We start from the raw sequence: 22,430 nt of genomic DNA on the forward strand, positions 1-22,430 counted from the left end.
TCTAAACACAACAGGGGGAAAATTTTTCAGAAAAAAAACACCACCTGATATTTTTACAGTCACTTATAGGGGGAGTTGTATTTACACCCACTGCAAAGAAAACTCAGCCTTCCTCTTGTACAAATCTCTATGCGTCAACTGACTTGGCTTAACTGAACTGCTTTCTCCTCACTGAGGATCTGGTGTGCTCAGTTGAAGGTTCACAACTCATTTTCCCTCTTCCACATGTCTGGATTAGAATTTCTTCAGCTCAGTGGATCTTCCTCTGCAAGCTCCACAGGTACGCTCATCCTTCCTTGAGTCCTAAGTGAGTTCAGAGACAGAAGCAGCAAATGATACCAAGGTACTTGGTGCAGAGCATTTGCTGGGCTGCCGTTCGCTCTTGGTAATGTTTATTTCTTGACACTGGTCACATCATGGGTACAGCAAACACCACAAAAATCCAGACAAGGAACAGTAGCTGAAAATTGTTAAAAGCTGCTCTAAACATCAGCAGGTACAGTTTTTTCATGTTCCAGGAAGACACAAACACCCCTTCCCTCTACATCTTGAGGTGTTAACACCATCATTCATTAACCAGAAGACTCATGTATCTTGCAGCTCATTTGAGGTTCTTTAATACCACTGTCACCGCAAGGCTCAGCACCATAAATTTTTGCATTGCTCTATCCCATTAATATAAGTTGTTTTTTACCTTGTTCTTCAGATGTGTTTACGCTCTCCACATGACAAATCTCCCAGCACAAGTATATTACCTTGTGGCCACTTTATTTCCATTCTAAGACGCTCTCTCATACGGTCTCCTCTCCTTTAAACACCACCACAAAATCCTTGACTCAAGCTCTTGCCATTACTTAATAGAATCAAATAGGGAGGAAAATACCTTAGTGACCCAGTCTGGGGTAGAAAGCTACTAGCACCAGGCAATCCTCTCCTCTTTGATGGCTGCTGGGAGAGCAAAGGTCCCAGTGCAGCCTGCAGCTAAATGATCTTGCTCTTGAGTGACCCCACGGTGCACAGGAGGGTCTGGACAGAGTCATGATCTGCAGAGAATCAGACACACACGTGTCCCACAAGATCAGCAGTAGACAATGGCTCTTGAAAGAGAAATAGGCAGGGGAGAGAATGGGAAGACAGGAGCAGGGAACTAGTGAAACTGAGGAAAAAAACTTAATTTCAACATTTTTGTTGAATCGATGTCTGTAGAGGATGCAGAAGTGGCCATGGAGCATACCGATAATGTTTTCTCCTGAGAGCAGGATAACTTTTATGTTAAGTGCTTATGTGGCTGCCATAAGGAGCCCAGGTTGCTACGCTGCCAGCAGAAGAAAGGGGTGTCTGCAACATCCTCGTGTGAGCAGGAAAGCTATGGGTTATGCTAGAGCCAAGGTGAGCTGGCAATTACTGTCACACTGACCAGTGTACAGGAAGCACCCTAAGAAATACCCCTTAAATTACCAAAACAACAGCAGCACCTCTGCAGGTCCTTGGTAAATAGTTATCTTTACAGTTAATATTGAACTGTGTTATTAAGGCAGTATTGATAAAGAAGCAATCTTTTGCTAACTCTACAGATTTAACAATGCAACACTCACTCGAGGAAAACTTGCTCCAAGGAAGGAGTAGCTTTATTACCTGTGTGACCTTGTACTGTCTACAAAGTTTACTAGAGTTGAATAAAGAATTTCATTTCAGTGGATAATACAGTTTTGTGAACATACATAATTAACGCAAATTAATTTTTAAATTAATAAAGATTTGGGAAATTAAAGCAAATGAAATTTTTACTATAGTAATATGAGACTTCGCATAACACTCCTTGATTTATCATGAAGGAAATATGAAAGCTAATGAATTCAGTACATGACATCTTTTCACAAAGGAGTAACTTGACCTAATTTTAGCCTGAGAAGGCTTTTTTGTAACACTTATTGAAATCCTATTTCCTGGATGCCCCTCTGGTGGCAAATTTTATGAGAAAGATTTTCAAAATTACGAATACGATATGACATTTTTCTCCCTGAAGCATCACCAAGAAGATCTCCCAATGCTAATGTGTTTATATTTTGTCATATCTAGTAGTTTCATGGTATTGCTGTGTCATAAGAAGTATGAAAAGCAAAGGTAAGGTGGTCTTTAAAAATAAGTATAGTCTTTTAAAATAGGTATGGGGTCATAGCTATGTGTAGCGTAGAATGAATCAAGTCTTCTGTAAATTTTTTTTCAACATCTTTTTAAGTATGGAGGAAAAAATATAAGCTTCAGAATACATGGGGTCACTTTTTATATAACTTCTAGTACTTCTTTTGGTTCAACTTCTGTACAGCACTATTACCCAAAGCTGTATTCCAATTTATCTCAAATCAAACACCTGACTGTAACATAGGACACTTCCTTGCACTATAATAGCTTTGCCATTGTCTTACGTGACATTGACAGACACAAGGCAAAGGAGAACACGGATCTCTGAAAGGAACTATTTTAAGAAAGGAAGGACTGCTCCTAAAGGAAAGTACTACTTGGACTTATCATGTTAATTCTGAATTCTGTAAGATAATGCTTTTGAAAGACAGATCATATCCATTGAAAATGGTTCGACCTGTTAAATAATCCGTAGATTATTAAAAACCCGCATAACAACTTAAAAAAAAAAGTCAGTTTGCACAAGGTCATATAAAAGTGTACCTAGTTTATTAACAGTTTAATAACAAATAACAGTAGAAAAAACCTCAAGCTCTCCAAATATATTATTTTATAAATCCATGAAATCCAGAAATTCCTCAAAATCCCACTCTACTGGGACCTGCAGATGGTGCTGCACCTCAGTTAGGCTTTCTTTTCTCCCCAGATTCCTACCGGGATGCTCTTCCACCTCTGACTCCTTCCCTTTTATTCCAATCCAATGATCACTACCAAACTCCTTCCAGTCTCATTGCTGTAAACACCAGCTCATGTCTAGTCTCTCTCAATTATAAAAGACTAGAAGGTCAGGAATGCATCCTCTCTGTAGCCTTACTGATATTTCACCTGGAAAGGATATATACAACTGAGATTGCAGGTGGATAAAAGTGTAGTTATGACGGGAATGCATGTCCAGTAGTGATGGAGGGATATGCATTACAGACTGTTAGATCTAAATTAGTATTAAATAAGGACCTTGTTAAATGAAAGGTTTTTCTGCGTGAATTGGAAGAAGTGCAGCTGGTGACACATGTCCAAAGGGAATGGAAGGCAATCTCAATGGCAAAATAGTAAGTAAAATGCCCAGACTGATGTGATATTACTGACAGAAAAATTATTGTTCACCCACAAGAAAACATCTCAGGATCATGGAAAATGAGCTGAGCATTTGTGGCCACAAGTGTTCAGGTGGAGATATAGAGGTGATAAATATGAGAGAGAAAGACAGGAAAAGAATATTGTGTCAAAAAAAAATGTCTTGACATAAGTGTCTCAAAGAGTTGCTGAAGAGGGTTATGTAATGCCATTAAAAAGTGGAAAAATAATAAAGCAAAGGGCAATCGGATACTGTTAGACAATGATGGCTCACGGATATAAGGAATTTTCAGTCCCCTCCTGCTAGAAAAGATCTACTTTATTTAGAGCACTAATTTAAAATATAATAGTTGTCTGGTATATGTATTTGTACCAGGTTGAAGAAATACCATGTTAGCCACTTTAAAACAATATTGCATAACATAACTTTTACTGTCTGAGTCAAAAACTTGAGGTATTGTCAAATCAATATTACTACCTAGGTGATTATTGCAATTAGAATGAGGTAAACTCTCAAAACTGAAAGTCTAGAAACTTGTGCAACAAATCAGAAAAGGGTAAAACTACCTCAGGAATGTTATAGAGGTTTATGGAGACACTCTCACTACCATGAGACAAACCACTCTTGAACATTTGAACCAAGTTCTCTTTTGAAAGTGGAGAAGAAAGGAGCCAATATCTTCATCATATTTAAGAAAAAATAAAAAAGTCTTCTACTGAATTGCCTTTGCTTTGCAGGTTCTTTTAGACTGAAGTTATCTTTTTTTTTGCTAGACAGATTAATTAGGAGCTGTAACTGCAAATCCTCTTTTTACTGCAGGAGTAACTACCTAATGGTTTTAAGAGTGCTGTTCAAGTGAGACTTGATATTGAAAGCTCATATTCTCAATCTCACACTTTTTTTGTTGAAAGGAAAATTGCTGTAACTAAGAGAAAACTATTGTTAGGAGGGTTGTAACTACAGAAGTTTAGTGGAAATTCCTGATAAAGCAAGCAGAGGTGTTGCACTTACTCATGGAGTATGGGGTGGATCACAGTACTGCTGTGGACCTGGGCGTCATACATTAATGTGTAGAAATCGGGTAACAGGGTGTGTCTGATATTCAGCACGTTCCTGGAAATCTCTTCTTCAAATGTTGAGTTCCAGGAAACAGTCAAGCTGAATTGCTTCATTCAGAAAAGCTAAAAAAGAAAGGTCAAAGAATTTGCTGATGTTTACAGGAGGCTTCACATTTAGCATCTCTTTTCTTTCATTTTACGTTTCTCCCCAGACTTCACATAACCTGTTAGTATCAGTCGTTACCAACGTGCATCAAAATCAACACAGCAAGACAAAGCCGAGGAAATTTCTCTGCCGAACTAGAGCACCTTCGTTTATTTATTCTTGAATTAGGGAGTAAGTGGCACTAAAAACAGCTGGTATCGCTGTCAGCCCTAAGAGAGGAACTAGAAAGAGGGAAGGTGAGAAAAACCTGAGGGGGAGTACTGTAAAAAATGTTTAATGCAAAGTGTCCTGAAGGCACGACACATCTCAGTGTACATAATTTATTATCCCTCTTTTCTGCAGGGCAGCACTCAGGACTTGCAAGAAGAGACCAAAGCACTAATGACTGATGTCAGGGAGCACTTCCAATCTTTATTAAATGTATTGAACAATACCTTGGCAAATTGGGTAAGACTGGAAGCAACATGATAACCCTGAATCTGCATTTTTAAAGGCTTTAAAAGTCCTATCGAAAGGTGTGCTGCTGCAAGATAAAGTACACAGTTTTTGAAAAGGAGACTTTAATCCATTAGATATTTGACATATAAATCGCTCTACTCTGCTAGACCTGAAGCTTTAACTGCCATAGAAGTGCTGTTTCCGTGGTTTGTTTTTTTTTATTTTTCCAGTTATCTTGTTTTACAGCTTTCTACAATATAGTCCTTAGCCAGCACAGACCTACATTTAGGCAATTCTTTTCCTTTACTCTTAAAAGAAATACAATATCTAATGGTGGCAAATGTGCAAAGCACAGAAATTGCCGAGTCTTACTCCAGAATCTTATTACACTGTTCCATTTCCCATTTGTTGTATAATTATGGACAATTAGGGCTGAGAGCACCAAGGTCAGTTTTGCTCCTTTCAGTGTGTTTGCCATAAAAGCTTTCTATTTCAGTCTTGATGGTGTAGTGCATTTAAATAAAAATAGCACATGGGGAAAAATACGTAGGAGTTCAATTCAGTCAAAGCAAACTTAGAATATGCTTCCTTCATGTGGTCTAAATCCCAGAGCAGCCCCTCTGTGGGCATACAACCTCCCAGGTGAGGGGGAGGCTTACAGCAGAGCTAGCATATAAATATGCTAAGGGTTACATAGGTAATAAGTATTCAAAAAAATTAACCCTATTCCTCAAATAATTAAAAAAAAAATTAATTTTCTTAAATAAAGCCTTGGCCATTGCCACAAAGTTCCTGCAAAGGTAACCAAGTAAGCTTTAGGGAAAAAAAATAAAACTAGCTGAGTTGAGAGGAATTTATGCTTTGTAGTTGTTCCACCAAGGATACAAGGACCTTTCTCTGCAGTTATGCTGTTGGTTTGCACTGTGTGACTGGCACGGCTGCATCACAGCTCCCCTCTCTCAGAAGCACCCTTCGCAGCCGTGCGCACGTACTGTGAATCGTTGCAGCAGATACTGACCCACAACACTAGTGAGAAAGCGACACTGATGGAATCGCGCTGCTCTCCACCGCCAGCTCCACAGTAGCTGCCTAAACAGCTGCTTCAATAAGGCACTATTTATTTATTTTTCTACAGGATTTGCAGCTTTACTGACACTATAATTACAGCAAAAATACACAAGTCACTTAAATTACCACAGTAATTAAACTAGACTAATGTGCTGTAATTATTTCTTCCAAGACAAGCAGTAAGTTTTCTAGTGTCTTTCCTTTCTTTGTAACGTACTATCAAACATTTTCAGCCTCTGCTTGGTTTACCCGACTTCAACAATGCTTTGGAAATTGCAGCTAAAATTTCAAATGTAAAGAAGTGGCCGTCACACATAGAAGTGCTCAAGGACGAGCGTGGCCCGAGTGTTTTGCTGACGCGAGGTGCCAGCTCTGCTTCAGGACTGAGCCACAGCTGTGTCCATGAAAAGCACTTACTCATGTCACAAAGCCCAAATTTACCTCCCCATGGTTCCTGTAGTCACTACTAAGGGTTCTGGCTTTCAAGTCTATGCAAAAGCCGCATTATGAAAGAACAGCATTAAGCCAATATCCAGAAGCTCCCTCTGTCTAATGGATGGAGAACTGAAATGACATCAAGTTACGTTAAAAATTGCTGTTCACTTTGAAGTTACAGGCTTTTGTGAGTTTTGCATGCAAGCGATCTTCCTGTTTGGATGGTTTAATATTAGAATGAATTATTGTTACAACATGTATTCAGTTGCCCAATTACTCGTTCAGTTAATACCAAAGAATAAATTGGGAGCTGATACATATGCATATATTTTTTTTTCAACTCACATTTTTCTATAAATTTCAAGTGCGAGAATATCTGTATAAGCTGTGTAATTTATCGTAGCATTTCTGTTATGGTACCTCTCAAAACAGAAGGAAATATTTCAGTACATTTCAGTTCATACTTAATACACAGAAACGATGGTAATATTCCTCCTAGTGTTAAATTATTGTCTACTTACAATGCCCAATCGCATGTGATTTGGCTGACAGCAGAGGTATCAGCCATCCCTTCCTGCCCTGTCAGCAATTTCACTCCTGCCTTGACTGGCAGCGCTGCAAGGGCACGCGGCCAAATAGAACATCCACTCAGTCAAAAATTCAAGCAGCCTTGGTATTTCCTTTCTTTATGGTAATATCAAAGTTACCAAGGGCTTTAAGGTCGTTAAGATCTATAAAGAAACACTGTTCCTTTCTTACTCATTGAATTGGAAATGAAACAGCACAGATATTATCATTAGATCAGACGTTATCTAAAGCAGGCTGGGATACTATTCAGAAGGGAACAGATAACGACGTTTGCCTTGGAACTGAGAAAATAAATTCTTAAAAGTAAAGCCTTATGCACACAGTTTGCGTTTTAAAAGTCACTGTTTTCCCTTTTCACCACACTAAATTTGTTTTAAATAGATGACACAAGTGAGCCTTTCTTAAATTAACATTGTTAAAAAATTATATTCATTTTCCCTCACTAGATGTGTAGTGTAAGGCAAAACCAATATCACCGTTAGGAGTAAACCAGGCTATCCCAGCAAAACCTAGAAACACAAAGTAGTTTATATTTTAATTACAGTAATTATGTGCGACTGTCATTGAGTAATTACTGTTCCCAACAGCTGATGAAAATGTTCAGACCTATTCTCCATTCTGCCTTGTGAATGAATACCCGAGCAGTGTCTTGATTGACTCCTCTCGCTTACAATGCAGAGCATAGCCCCGGGACGGCCTCGGTGCCTGGCTCAGAATAGAAATCTCTGCTGAAAAGGCAACACGTTGTGTTTGACTGTGTTGGCACGAGAAAACATTCGATGGTGAGTTAATTACATCCAAATTAAACTATATGAGAAACAGCACCATGGCCATCTTATTTGATAATACAGGTCAGCAATTAAGCTTGCACAACGTAACATTTATATGGATGAAGTCCTTAGAGCTGGTATACCAAGAATTGCTCCCCAGCTCGGTGGGCCATAAGTTTCTTTAGTATCTGACTTGGGTAAACTGTCTTTAAAACATACCTTGAAAATTGTGTCTGCTCAGGGTCAGTGATTTTAAAGCTGCTAAACTCAAAATAAAGACTTTGCCTGCTTGTCCTGAGACAGTCAGTGATGCAGCTGCATCAGTAGACATGCTTGAGCGGGTGGGTTTTTTTCTTCTAGCTGTCTCCAGTGGCAGAAGGTATTTATCACAGTGAGCTGTGGAAGCACAGCTTCAGCTCAGACCTGTGCAGACTCACCTCACCTTCTCCTGCACATCCTTTCCAGCAGCTCAGGTTCGTACCTGGGCTCACCCTGCTTGCACCATGGGCGAGATCACTGCACCGAGTGGTAACATGACTGAAATAATACCAACTGCAAGAGCTATAGCACTGCTGCTCAAACGTCTGAACACCAAACTCCACTTCTAGCTGAATTGAAGAAATGAAGACATCAGGATGAAAAGAAAGATTTCTCAGGCATGTTAAATAAACTGGTGAAAGTTTTGGCCATAAGAATGAAGACACAGAACATTCATTTGCTACATATTTTGAAAATACCAAGACTGTATAAACAGTATATGCCAATTTAGAAGATACTGCAAACCTTTCTAAACAATGCCACATCATCCATATAAACAAAGAACTGGGTGGGGTGCGGGGAAGGTCCGTATCTGAATAGTAACTTCCTGACAATTCCTGAGAAACTATTCACAATAACTGAATACAACAGTAACCAACAGGAATATGCTAATAAGCTATTAATAAGTAATTACTAATTAGTACTACTTTACAGCAGTACTTATATAAAGCCAAGCTAAGAAAGCTGAGTATTTCAAGTATTTTACTGTATAGATAAATGCTAATGAGAGTATAATAAAGGGATGCACTCAAAACCCGTTACATATCAGACAACACCAAATGAGACCTTTCCATCAGATTTATTCACACAAATTATCCTTAAAATATCCACTGAGAATTACATCCTATTTATCTAAGGTCTCCTGACAGCAAGATCAAAATTACTTCCAGTTTCCTGCTACACTTGAACATAAACACTCAAACTAGGTATTCTGAGGTTAGATGAGCTGATGCAGTTCAATGCATTAGCCTTCCACCTCTGGATACTTACCATCAATCCTGTCTAGTTGATCAAATGGAACTATGCCTGCTCTGCACATCTTAATTGCTAATGAATATTTATTCATGTGTTGTCATCAAATTCAAAGCTACTTTCAACTTGAGCAAGTGTTCAGAACATACCCAGTCCATAACAGGACCAGAGTTCGATTTCACAGGAAAAGCCATTTCCAAATGTCCAAAATTACAAAAAATACTCCTAATAGTGCAACAAAAACAGGACAGTCCATCAACCACTGCAGCTGTTACTGGTTCAAGAGTAGCTGACAGAAAATCTTGGTCTTCATGCCTAGGATATATGTGCAGGCTGTAAATTTTAGATTTAGAGAGGCATGGAGTAATTTAGTTGGAGGGACCGTCTTAAGTTCAATCCTGCCAGGCCACGCTGCTCCTAGTATGTTTATAGTCATGGGATATTCAGATATGCAACTAAGTGGTAAAGAACTGCATGTTGGGAATTATGGTTTGGAAATACCTCCTCGACATGGATATAAACAACTAAGTTGACATTTAAACCAAAATTCCTAGGGGATTCAAGTATTTCTTCTCAAATTGACATCCAGAAGAATCGGTTTGACTTAAAATGTGCTTCAGTGACTACGAAGGTGAGACAAAGGGGACAAGCCTTGCAGGCCATGGTGCCAGTGAAGCAGAAATGGCAGCTGAAGATGCTGATCTCAGGTTTATCCTATTTTTTCTTAACTCTAATATTGTTTCTTTCCATCTTTCAAAAAATACCACATTTTTCCTCGATTTCTGATATACTCTGGAATAGCTTACACAGTTGCCAACTACCTTATTTTAATGAGGTAAATAAAATCTACTAGTACAGGCCAGCTGATGTTTGTGCCCCTGTTTTCTTTGAATCTGACAAATCTGCCAGACTACCTTTTCCACTGTAACAGCTATAAAGAGAAGGCTGTGATTCTGGAAATGTTTCTTTCTCATTAGTTTAAAGAAATCATTCCAGACACAGCCAAGTTGTTCACATTTTTCTTGTGTTGGATCAGGACTGGGATAACAATTAAACTTTTCATTGATATTTATACCAAAAATACGTTATCATATTACTTGGAATCCTTGCCATATGGTATCTCTGTAAGCAGATTGGTCTCTCTGGCTAAGGTCCACCAAAGTTAAGAGGAATGATTACTTTTCCCTTTCCTGCTATAACCTTAAGAACAGATTTTCTGGCCAGAAACCCACTTTCCACAGGAAGGAAGGAATGTAAATTACACATAGATTTATGTATATTAAGGTTAAGTATATAGTAACTTGAGCTGGTTTGCTCTCTCTGTACGTTTTCTTCTTCAAGCCAAAGACAAGCTCATGATTTAGCCACATTAAGCATTCACTTCAATTTCCATCCAAAAGTTTTCAGTTTTGTTCTTACCATTGTTTCTTTGAGAAACTGACAGTTCTCTTATACTTCTTTTTTCTTAGGCCAGTCTCACAGGTGATCCAAATTTTCCAAATTTTTCCAAAAATTAATTAAAATCAGCTTTACTAAAATATACTCATTTTTATTTTACTGTTATTCCTTCTTAGCTTCTCTTAAATGTAGATGTATGGTTTGAAGTTAATCCTTTAAAATACCCTAAATAATCACTTTTCATGCAAAAATGACAATAATATTAATAATCTATGCCATGGAAACATAACAGAGGAAATAACAGACCACGGGGAAAAAGAAATGCAAAAGTTGAGTCAAGCAATCTTGCATTTTTTTTCCATGTATGAAAAGAAAAATACTGTAATCACAAGCAAATTGTAAATGGTTTCCCTGAAAAGACTGCAACCTGTAAGTTTTGGGAGGGAAAGAAAATCATAAGATTGTTTTGTTTCTCAACAGCAGTGAGTACAATAATAGCTTTGTTATTTTAGGCCTTGGCAAAGGAGTACATATAGCTGTCACCCATACATATAGCAACCACCCAAGGCCTTCAATATTTATGGCAGCAATAATCAGCCAAATCACAGCTTTATTTCTTAAAAGCATCCCTAACTTTCAAAAAATTTAAAAAAGCAGCGGCTTGAAAGTTTTTCTGGTAGATATGTTCGGTGTATTTAAAATAACAAAAGGGAGCTATGCAGGTCAAATGCATAAAGTTTTCTAATTTTTTTCTTTTCTATTAATTTTCTAATATTGCCACCACTTCTGGAGAACAAGTATGTTACTTTTTTAGCATTTTCTGTAGTTGTCCTGCTAGCAGACTGCACACTAACCTCCACCAGCATCTTCTCCTGCAGAGTGCAGAAACTCTTCAGACTACAGACTTCTGAGCTGAGATTTCTGATGTACACGTCCTACTAGGAAATATCTGATGGTGAGTTTGGTACTTTAAGGAGACCGGTGAGTGAAGCTGAAGGCTTTGACAGAGGTGCTCCAGTCAACAGTCAAGTGTTTCCTAGCCTTGCCCCCTCCAGCTGCCTGTTCTGAACTTCTCCCAGGGTGAAACATCGCAGTGTCAGCTGCAGCATGGGAAGTGAAACATAATCACGTTCTCCCTTCTGCTGCTTTTGTTCGAAGGACAGTGACCTCCAGTAGAGGACAAGGTAGCTGTGCAATTAGGAAAGGGGGGATGGAGTTTGGAATCCCAGGAGCTGGTTGCTTTAATGGAAGTTTAGTCAGACCCCGGGCCCTGCACAAATGAGACAAACAGATTGTGAGTAAGGATGAAGGAGGCTTTTAACTACTGGAGGATAAACCAGAGAAATTGGACTGCTGAAGTATCTAGAAGATGGTTAGTTGTATCAGAAGACAGAGGAAAGAAAGCAGTAATTCAGATACCGCCTGTGGACGGACTTTTATAAAAGTTCTCCAAAAAATCTTTTCAGAATAACCCTTTGAACTGCTCGCTGACTTTTCTAAAAAGTATATAATAAAGGACAAAGGCTGCAAAAGCAGTCTGAAGGATTTAAGTACCCCAAATCCTTTTAGTTTAATGGAAACAGGATGCCTAACTAAATCCTCAGAAATCCCACAGAAAATCCCACAGGTCAAGATATTGCATTTTTCAAAATTTCCTTCATCTCAAAATTAAAATGAAGAATATATCTACGGATACATAATGGAAAGGTTCTTTCCATTGCTCTAGAATGAACTCTGCTTTCCTTAGACATGCATATATTCCAAATGCATTAACTTTACTGAAAGCCAAAATAAATTTAACCTTATATTAAAGGTTTGTGTTGTAGTTGTCTGTTGGTTTTGTTTTTTTTTTTAAATTTTAACTTCAGTTGAATTAAATTGTGACCTTAATCTTACACTAAGCAAAAAAGTATGTATGTTGAAAATTGTTTGACAGAAAAAACCTGGTGAGGTAAGTAGCATTGATGCCAGTTCATCACAAGAGATGAGGCTGACAGGCCTTGGCACAGACATAGTGACTGTCCCAGGGGGAAACATGTTCTCCGGCAGCTTTACTGAAGGCAAAGTTGGCAACATGACAAACACAGCCTGTACACACTTACTCGTGTGCTTATGCACCAGTATGCTGTGGAAACCAGATGGCATGAAAAATGTTGGCTCCAATACAGTACTTTTGAGTTAACAAAATTTCTGCTGTTTTCACAAGCAATTTAGATAATATCAGAGAGTTACTAACAGTGCTAGTTTTTCAGCTTCTACCGATTCTTAGTGTCGAACACTAATTATGTGTGTTCTTGTGCCCGTTGAAACTAATTTGGATATATACCAGAATATATATCAATCTTGACAGCATGGTTTAACAGTCAGCATGCTAATGCACCAAACCTTTACATATTTAAGTCTGTATTGAAACCTGAACAAGAAAAAAGTAAACTAATCATAGTTACAGTTTTCCACTTAAAAGTGATGAAAAACTACTGACATACAAGCAAGTATTAATAGCATGTTACAACACTGCCTTATCCTTGCTCCATGAAATCAGCAGAAAGATTGCAACTTGCATGTATTAATGCTTTGTTAATCATACTTCACTATTGATAACTGCTCACCTGTAGATTCTCCATCATCCCAGAACAAGTCCCCAGAAGCAGCATTGTTGTCATCCAGGGCAATTATAAGTCCCATTGGATTCTTGCAGCTGTGGAAAGAGGGACTTTCTGTCTTATATATAACAAATATCTAATCAGTCTTAGTACATCCTTCATGTTCATGTTCAGAATGTGACACCCAACAGGGTTGCAATACTTTGAGAATTGCCTTTGATTAGCCCTTGGTTGCCTTTCACTTTCATGTAAATAGATTAAAATACATGTCAAGGTTGCAAAGAATCCTGTGCAAACAAACCTGTAAATAATCATTGAATGTAATGTAAATAGTTGTGGAAGTGAGGTGTGGCTCACTTGTTCCCTTATTTCAAGGTGAAAATGCTAAATGCAATAGGCTGCTACTGATTTGTAACCTGAAAGTCCTCAGCCCAGTCTTGAATTATACTTCATACTAATGTAATCATAAAAGTATTCTGTTTTGAACCATACTGTTGTTTTAGCTGGTTGTCGAGTAGGGCGAATATAGCCTCCTCCCAGATGGAGTCTCAGTTTGTCTGCTGGCAGGTACATACTGGTCCACTGTTTTCTCATCGAGATTTTTGCCCCCTTATTGACAGGGACGTAAAAGAGAACGGGTACGTTGCATTACTTGCTGCTGTGAATTTTTTTCTTAAGTCCTGAGTTTCATCTTAATGCTTCCTTTTAGAAAAGGCTTAAGTTACGTAAATATGTGCCAATAGGCACATAAAGATAAAACAACTATGACTAATGTTATAAAAACAAATATGACTAATGTTATAAATCAACATCTCTCACTGCTTGATTTTGGATCAGTCAATGCAGAAAGCAAGTCCTGTTGGGACTCTGACGTGAATACGGGAATCTGACATGAACAGTGTCCTTTTTTACCCATCAAAAAGATTATCACAGCAGCAGGAAACTTATGTGCAGAAATGAGATTAGTAAATAATAATTGCCAACTCTCGTGTATTATAATTAGAATTACTCTATTTTATTTTTTTTCAAATATGGTATTTGTTCAAGTTTGCACTCAAACTGCCTTCCCATCTCCTGTGCCATATTCCACACCTCTGTGTCCTTTCTTGAGGCGTTGGTTTGTGCACTTACCCCACCACCCTCCATTCCCTGCCTCACCATTTCTTTCCTGCAGGCTTTACTTTAGGTCTCTGTCACCAAAGCGGGGATGACAATCTTATTTTGTCACAAAGCCATTTAGAAAATCTCCCCATAGTATCTTCTGCATTTACTTACCGTATCATACTCATACCACACTGCATCAGGAATATATGCTTGAATTACATCCACACCCTGAAAGGTGAACCAAGAAAAGACTTTCATATTTGGAGGCAACTTAATTGAATAAACTAGATTTTCCAATAACACTAAAGTTCAGATTGAGAAAATCACTGATGCTTCTACTCTTCAGTTTTCTTTAATGGTTTTTATGGTGATGCCCAGAAAGGAAGACAGCAATCTGAGTGCAATTTCTGCAAAGCTACTGAGAGACAACTGAATCACTGCTCTACAAGTGCCAACTCATTGTATGCAACCCAAAGACACAATGCTCCAAATCCAGTGGCTCAGATCATGTCCACAAGTATCTCTAGGTCTTCTTTATTTTCACATTTTTCTAGGCTGGCATCTTTCAGATTCTTGCTTTCATTTTATGCATTTAACCAATTTTTTTTGTTTCTCCATGGCATATGTGTTACTGGCATTAACAGTCATTATTTACAAGATTCTACCACAGAATAAGGCATGATCTATTTGTTTTCTTGTTGCATCACAGACCAGCTGAAATGCAGCAAGAGGAGCTGATTCTGAAGGAAAGGCAGAGATAATACAAAGTTGAGGTGAAACAGAATATCAGACCAGATGACTTTGACTCCCTAGAGGACTGGAATATAGGAGTGGGATTTAATAGCACAAAGTGCAAGATTCTCCATTTCGTCAGTGATAAAAATATGCTGTGGGCTTTCTCACTGGAAGCAATAAACAAAGGGGGAAAAAAAAAAGAAGCAAAACCTAGGCTTGTTGGGAATCCATCAAGAGCCATAAGCCAGTAATGTGATGTACCCATGAAAAAAACAAATATAATCTAAGGATCTAGCAACCATCATGTTTGCATTAGAGATAGAGCTGTGTTAATGCTGATAAACAGGGCCCTTCACAACTGCTTTGCCAATAGCATTTACAGGTCTGGTCAAGGCAGAAGAGTTCAGACCAGAATTGGACCAGAGCAAATTTCCTGGGGTCCTCAGGGAAATGGCGGAGCGTACTTTTGCAGTGCAGCTTGTTCAGCGTAACAAAGGAGGAGGGGCATGATTTCAGAAGGAAATGCATATATAATAGGGGAGCTATAAACTTTAAGCTGAATAACAGAATTGTCACAAGACTGAACAACAAAGGTTCAGAACTGCAAGGTGGTTTCTAATCAGAGCAATAAACGAGTGACACAAATAATGTAACTTGGGGATTTTATGCTGCAGTCCTCTGCAGCAGAGAAAAAAGCTGGAACTGGTGACTCAATGTGTCCCTGCACCCCGTGAAGTGGTTATGAGATAGATACCAAAACAGCCAAACCTACCGGGTCAAGTACAGGGGAAATAAGCTGCCCAGGATCCCACAGGAACTGCCCATCGACACTCCACGTCACTTCATCAGAGTAGAACCTGGGCACATGGGAAGGATATGGCAGTAACCGTTTTTTTATGAACTATACCATTGTTAGCGATCACAATATTTCAGGTACTGATTGTTTAGAGTCATGACTGAAGAGTGGCATAGTAAAATTGTTCTTTTTTTTTTAATCTGACGGAATCTAAAGACAAGAAGGTAAGGTCTTACTAGTTTAGTTAGTATTTTCTACACATGTGTGAAAGTCTAGTGTGCGTGTGTCCTTGACATAGCTTATTCAAGAGTTTCCAGGCAAGGAGACATATATTCTAATATATATATATATATATATATATGATGGTGGAGAATAATTTGATTAGCTGACAGTAACAGCTCACAGCAACTCCTAAGAGTGACTGACAATAATATATGCGTATATGCAGAAATTACAGATGGTTTCTGATTACTCTTCTGATTACTCCAGAATGGTATTTCATGAATTGAGAAGTTGTCTATATATATCCCAACGTGCATTTCTATAGACTACTTCAGTGTTTAGAAAGTCCCTAACAACATTTAATGTATCTGATCTTTTTATTCCTCATAAAACTATCACGAATGCTGATGAATAAACTTACTCATGCAAAACTGGCCGTACAACTGTGTCTCCTTGAGTCACATACACTAAACACTACAGTTTTGATCCCAAGCGCACAGATCATTTAAAAAGATATTTACCTGCAAGGCTCAGAGCTACAGAGAAAGCTTTCTTACCCATGGCATTGCTGTTCATTAGGAAAACACCAAAGGAGGCTCCACTGCTGTCTTCCAAACACAAGAAGAAAGTTTGAACTCCATATAAGTTATGCATTTCCTTAAAGGATAAAAAGAAACTGTAAGCTGATTAAAATCTAATAACAGTATCTGTTCGGGGATATTTCAAAATATATCACAGGTAGAACTTGAAAGTTCTCAAAATACAGCAAACAACAAAAATAAAAATCCTGACACTTTCCTACAGTTCTGTTTTCCCTTTCCTGGCATTCTTCTCCTTTATGAGAACATTTTCCATTAAAACAAAAGTTTCCCCAAATATATAGGTAACATAAGCAAGCAGATATGATGGATCTTCAGGCAAATCTGCACATATTGCAGTACTATTTCTGGGTAATATATATGCACATCAGGCGAACAATAGAACTTGAAGGTTGTTTTCATCACACTTCACCACAGATTAGATTTTATATCTAATCAATATTTCTATTAATCCTGCAAGGTAATCATTTTAATGTCTACTCTATGGAAACAAGAGAGTGCCTTGCTGCTTTTTTATTTCCTTTCTAATGTTTTTTTCTGTTATTATTAGCAACAAAAACCTTAGAAATTTTAACAATTGTAATAGTTGTACTTCTTCCCCTGCAAAAGAAAACTCAGAACAAATTAACGAGAAACAGAACTTGAGCAATTTGAAATTAGCCTAACGTGATTCTGTTCACTGTTAGTTTAACTTAATGAGTCTACACTCAATAGAGCCATTCAGGTAACAACTATCTTCAAACCTCAATGTACTAATTATTAAGAAGAGGCAGTTTATAAGAAGAGTATTTAGTAGAGAGAGAAAAGAAATGGGATTATTTCTATAACAGAGCTTGTTTATAGTGAGACAAATGTGAGCTAATTTATATTTTGGTTCTGAAAACAAAAACAGAGGAGGAGGCTGAGGAGCAGCAATTTTAACACTTCTCCTACAGGCCTGCTCTAATGCTCCCCCTCTCTTAGCTGGGACCTTCCTCTCTGCAACCCCTCCTTGCTAGCTAATGGAGGAGGACAGACAGGTACCACAAATATAGGAGGGACAGCTTAAGGAGACAGAAATCTCCATGGCTTGCTTGCAGAAGTATCTGCCTGCATCTTTAGATGCCTAATTAATTTTAGCACCTTAGCTCAGAACGATGTCCAACGCTAGAGCATTGTCATCCCCAGTGAGTTCAGTCAGACAGTGCTCACCTTGCCACACATCAACCCAACACTGCAATCCCTTCTCAGGAAAAACCCCCAGAGAAGGTGTCTCAAGGTAAGGTGTACGAATTCTAAATTATTAATTAATTACATACAGTGGTCTCTACCCCTATTTTCTGTTAGTATAAGCTTCTATTTCAGCAAAACACTGAAGTGCTCTCTCAAAGTAAAGCGAATGGATTGCTGCTTTATGAAGCTCAGGTAATAGTGACAAACAGTGTTTATTCGAGGCTCATTAGCTAGTTATAAATAAATTACTTCAGGAACTCCAATAAAAAACAAACAAAAAATATTCCTGTTGACAAATATTCCTTCATTCATGCTCTACATTGATTTCATTCTCCAAAATGTCCATAATGTGTTGATTATGTACTAGACATTCAGGGTTTTCAATGATTTTTTCATAGCATTAGCTCAAGTGAGGGCTTACAAGTTTTAGCAAATATTTCCCTAGTCAAAGCAAAGATATTCATGAACATAGCAAGAAGGTTTCAGAGTTTACATCCCCAAAGTACAGAACAGACTATCTCTGGGAATACGAAGTCGGAAAAAGCAGCAAGCAGACAAGGAGTGTCATTGTTTGAATCAGCACCTCAGCTAATTTTAACCCACATATACTCAGAGTATCTCTGTTAGCAAATCACTGCAGTGAGGAACTGACAGAGTGACGCTGTGTACCTCTGTGTACCACTGTTAAGAGAGCTTGGATCAAAGCCTAAGGAAGTCTCCGTGCAGATGAAGGAGCCTTCTCTTATAATTATCGAAAAATGGGTGCCCTGGAAATCATTTTGGAAAGAGACAGCCATACAAACTATAGGAACAAGCGAGCAGATTTATTTTATCTTGTATAGAGACAGCTGTTAAAGAGAACTTCTCCATCACTTGCTGAGCTACAAGGATGTTAACAGAAGCAGCATGTGTCATCTGTCCTGAATGTTGCACACAGCAATGCACTAGGACATATTGTTATTTATTTTCTCTATCAGTAGAAATGTAAGAATCTCATATATTAATGTTTATCAACCAGTTTTCAACTGCATGTCAACACAAAAATCAAAATATTTATATATTTGCAATTCCTCAGGGAACTTTCATCAGTACCATCCAGCTTTTAGTAATAACATGCAGTGCCTGAAAAGTCTTTGGGGAAAAACTCAATGGATGTTATTAATGTGTCTACTGCATAATAGGCTTGGATCACAGAAGTCATCTGCAAAGAATGAAGCATAATAAAACCCATCCTTACTCCAGAGGGGCCAATATCCCTGCTGAATATGGGCCAGGTTTTCCAGTTAACATCGTGCCGGTACTGCTTATGCACGTGCTCTCCCACACCGTAAACGTTGCTGCTGGGTAGTTTGATTGATAGCTGTAAAAACTGGTCAGCATACTGCACCGGTCCTATGGTAGTATCAAACCTGATCAAACAATTTGATCAATATTTCTCCTTTACATCTATTAGCAAAACATGCAGTAAAAGTCAACTTCATTAGTAAAGTTTCATCTGTTAATTTAATTTTGCACCTTTCACCATTCTCTTTCATTACAGACAAACAGTCTATCAGAACTCTAACTCTTTTGGGGGGCTCAGATACAACAAATGGTGATGGAAGGTCATAGGCTTTATAACTATCTGGATAATGAGGATTTTTGTAATGAACTGTTTTGCTTAAAAGTTGAGGGAAAGCACTCATCTTGTGTAAACAAACTTATCAAGGATTTATCTGTGAGGGGCTGCCCTGATCCCATGCTAACAACAGCTTTCTTTAAGATACTCGAACTCAGAGTCAAGCATCATTGTCATTTTTTTCTTTAGAGACAGAAATGCAACCACTTTTACCAAATTAAACAAAAGCCGAAGGAAAATACAGACAATCTTCCAGAGCACTGCTTCAACATGGTTCTGTTGGACTAGGCTTCTTATTCGCCCTCCATATACCTGTTCAATCAGCCATGGACCTCTGAATACCAAGTCCATCTTTTGTGCTCTCTATAATTGCAAATCAATCATTATAGAGGATTCTAAGCAAGAAAACAATAGTAATAAGAGCACAAAAGTAATCGCTAATTAATTAAACTTGAAGCACTGATAATCCAACTGGCCTAGCACTCTGACAGGTAATCATTCTTGGACTGATTTAATAAGCATGTTCATCGTGACATTTCCCCCTTCTAATGGGTCTTAAAGCCATGCCGTTAGGTTTGTAGGTTTGTTTTTTTGTTTATTTTTAGAACTTAAATGGGATTAAAGCATTCAATATAGAAGTGTGTCAAATATTTTACTCACAGCATTACACAATCAGCTTATCAGTGGCTTGAACCAGCTATTCTTGGATATCATAGGTCTAAAGGGCAACCTGGTTTTGGTGATTCAGAGCTTCAGCATGATTGCGACAAATAAGATAAAAGATACAATGAAGACTGTTCCCATGCAACCTGAAACACTGGCCAGGAGTTCTTCAGACAATAAAACTTCCCTCAATTGATGGAACAAAGTAGCTGTAAAGGTTTCCCTATTATTGAGAGAAAGTGAAGAGAGAGCCAGACTGAAAAACTTGTAGACAGAGCTCTCCATATCACAGAATTTACTTCCAAAGGCCTCGCAAGGGTCCTTGAAGAACATCCATCAGTCAAAAGAAGTAGATTACATGTCCAAGAGGGCACATCACACATGGCACCTTGAACATACATTGCTTGCATGGCAACATGGTCTTTCAGAGAAAAACCAATGACATCCATGTTATTCAGAAAAAGCACCAATGCTACTTACAGCACTCTGCCATTGCTCACTCTGGTCACCACGATGCCAAAGGGGTTCTGCTTCACGTCCACTTTGTAGTTTAAATTGGAGGCTGCGGATCCTCCGAAAGATCCCATGTGTTCATGGGGGGCTTCAAATATGTGTGGTTTAGGATCAGTGATGTGTACATATTTAAACAACATAAGTACTGGGCTTTTAAAAACTAATGTCTAATTCAAACATTTTCCAGCGTCAATGTCCAGTTCTGATATTCCCAGCCCTGTAGCTCACTATGCATTTCTTCTTGTGAAAATACATGCCAAATTAAAATTGGAAGGACTTTTCTTTAGCTTAAACGGTACTCTGCTGCTGCTCTCATAGGTGGTCCTTCCCCTGAGATACTCTACTCCTGCAGGAGCTTGAATTAGAGCATCAAGTGAAAGCACCATAAAGCTCCATTAAGATGCTCTATTACATTTCAAGTTTGTGGACCGAATTTAAGGTGACCTCTTGGCAAACTTAGCTTTTCTTTAGATTTTCTTCTTCTGTCTTTACTTGAGTATCCATGTTCTTGAAAAGTCTGAATCCAACAGTGACAGAAATGATGCCAACCGTTAGTTCCTGAAGCTCTGTGGCATTTACAATAGTCTCAGCAAGCAGAGCTGAGCAGTTCCCACTCAGGGTTTTTGCTCTGGTCCTACAGCAGCAAGGGGAAGCACTTACCTGCAGTTTTGACTCCTGATTGTCCTGATGTTAAAAGCCCAACGAGGACACAGTCAGAGGAGGACAATCAGGGTGATTTCCAGCCCACTGAAGTTCCTCTTGCCCATATAGACCCAGAGAAATAACATTGGTAAAAGGAAAACACAAGTAGCAGCTTTGAAAACTCTATAAATTACATTTTTAATGTATTAAATTAGCAACATTTATAAACAATTCAGGTTTTAAACCATGTCCCCTAGTCCCAGGTTTTAAACAAAACACTCCTTAAGGACTATGTGCAATAAATATCCTAGTCAGGATAATTCACACAGCGCAGATTACTGCATTACACTAGTGGGCAATCACTGAGAAATATCTTTTGTTCCCTGCAAACAACTTTACACACAAAGAACAGTTCTCTCCTGAGATTAACTATGGTGTTTCTCATGTTACTGAAATGGAAAACAAACAAAATCCTTTTCTTTTTTTTTTTTTTTTGGAAATTTTCTTTCCTTCTTTAGAACAAACACAAACTATGTCCTGTTTTATAAAGCAGGAATCTGGCGTGTTAAAAACACGCTTGACAAAACCTCTAATGAGCTCTGATAGCATGCTTGTGACACGTGGGAAAGGCAAGACATAGGTGACAGGGTAAGTTACTTATTTGTAAGGAGGAAGAACAGATCATGCGTATAAGCTCATGGGATTTTACAGGTGCTGCTGATCATGAAAGCAGAAGAAACTGCCATGAGAGGTACACTGGTTGCTGCTGAAATCACAACTGAAATGAGGGAGAGGATGTAGGTGGAGTCAGTGCCTTAAAATGCTGTGTAAGAGCCATGTTTTTCCCAGTGTTGCTTTTTGTGAGGCACAGTGGAGCAAGGCGTGCTGCTCCAAGGGGGCTGTGCTGGCTGCAGAGCAGCTGCTCAGCCCCGTGCGAAGAACAACACGGTACCATTAACATTGAACTGCGCACCAGCCATAAAACTAATTAAAACTAATCTCCAGCATCCAGATCAATATACACTGGCAGCAGCTATTGCATTTTACATTTGCTTAAGAACATTTAACCCTATAAAACAGCTTTAAATACAGAGAAATTGGTTCTTTTTAGTTAAAGCAAGAAAGGGTGGGCATACATGTGCATTTCACTGGCATATCAAAACTCATTCACGCATTTTATTGGGTTTACATAGCAAGGTGTTTGCAGCAGGAGGCTGCAGGGACATCTTCTATGA

The sequence above is a fragment of the Nyctibius grandis genome, chromosome 8 (assembly GCF_013368605.1).
Source record: "Nyctibius grandis isolate bNycGra1 chromosome 8, bNycGra1.pri, whole genome shotgun sequence".
Lineage (NCBI taxonomy): Eukaryota > Metazoa > Chordata > Aves > Nyctibiiformes > Nyctibiidae > Nyctibius > Nyctibius grandis.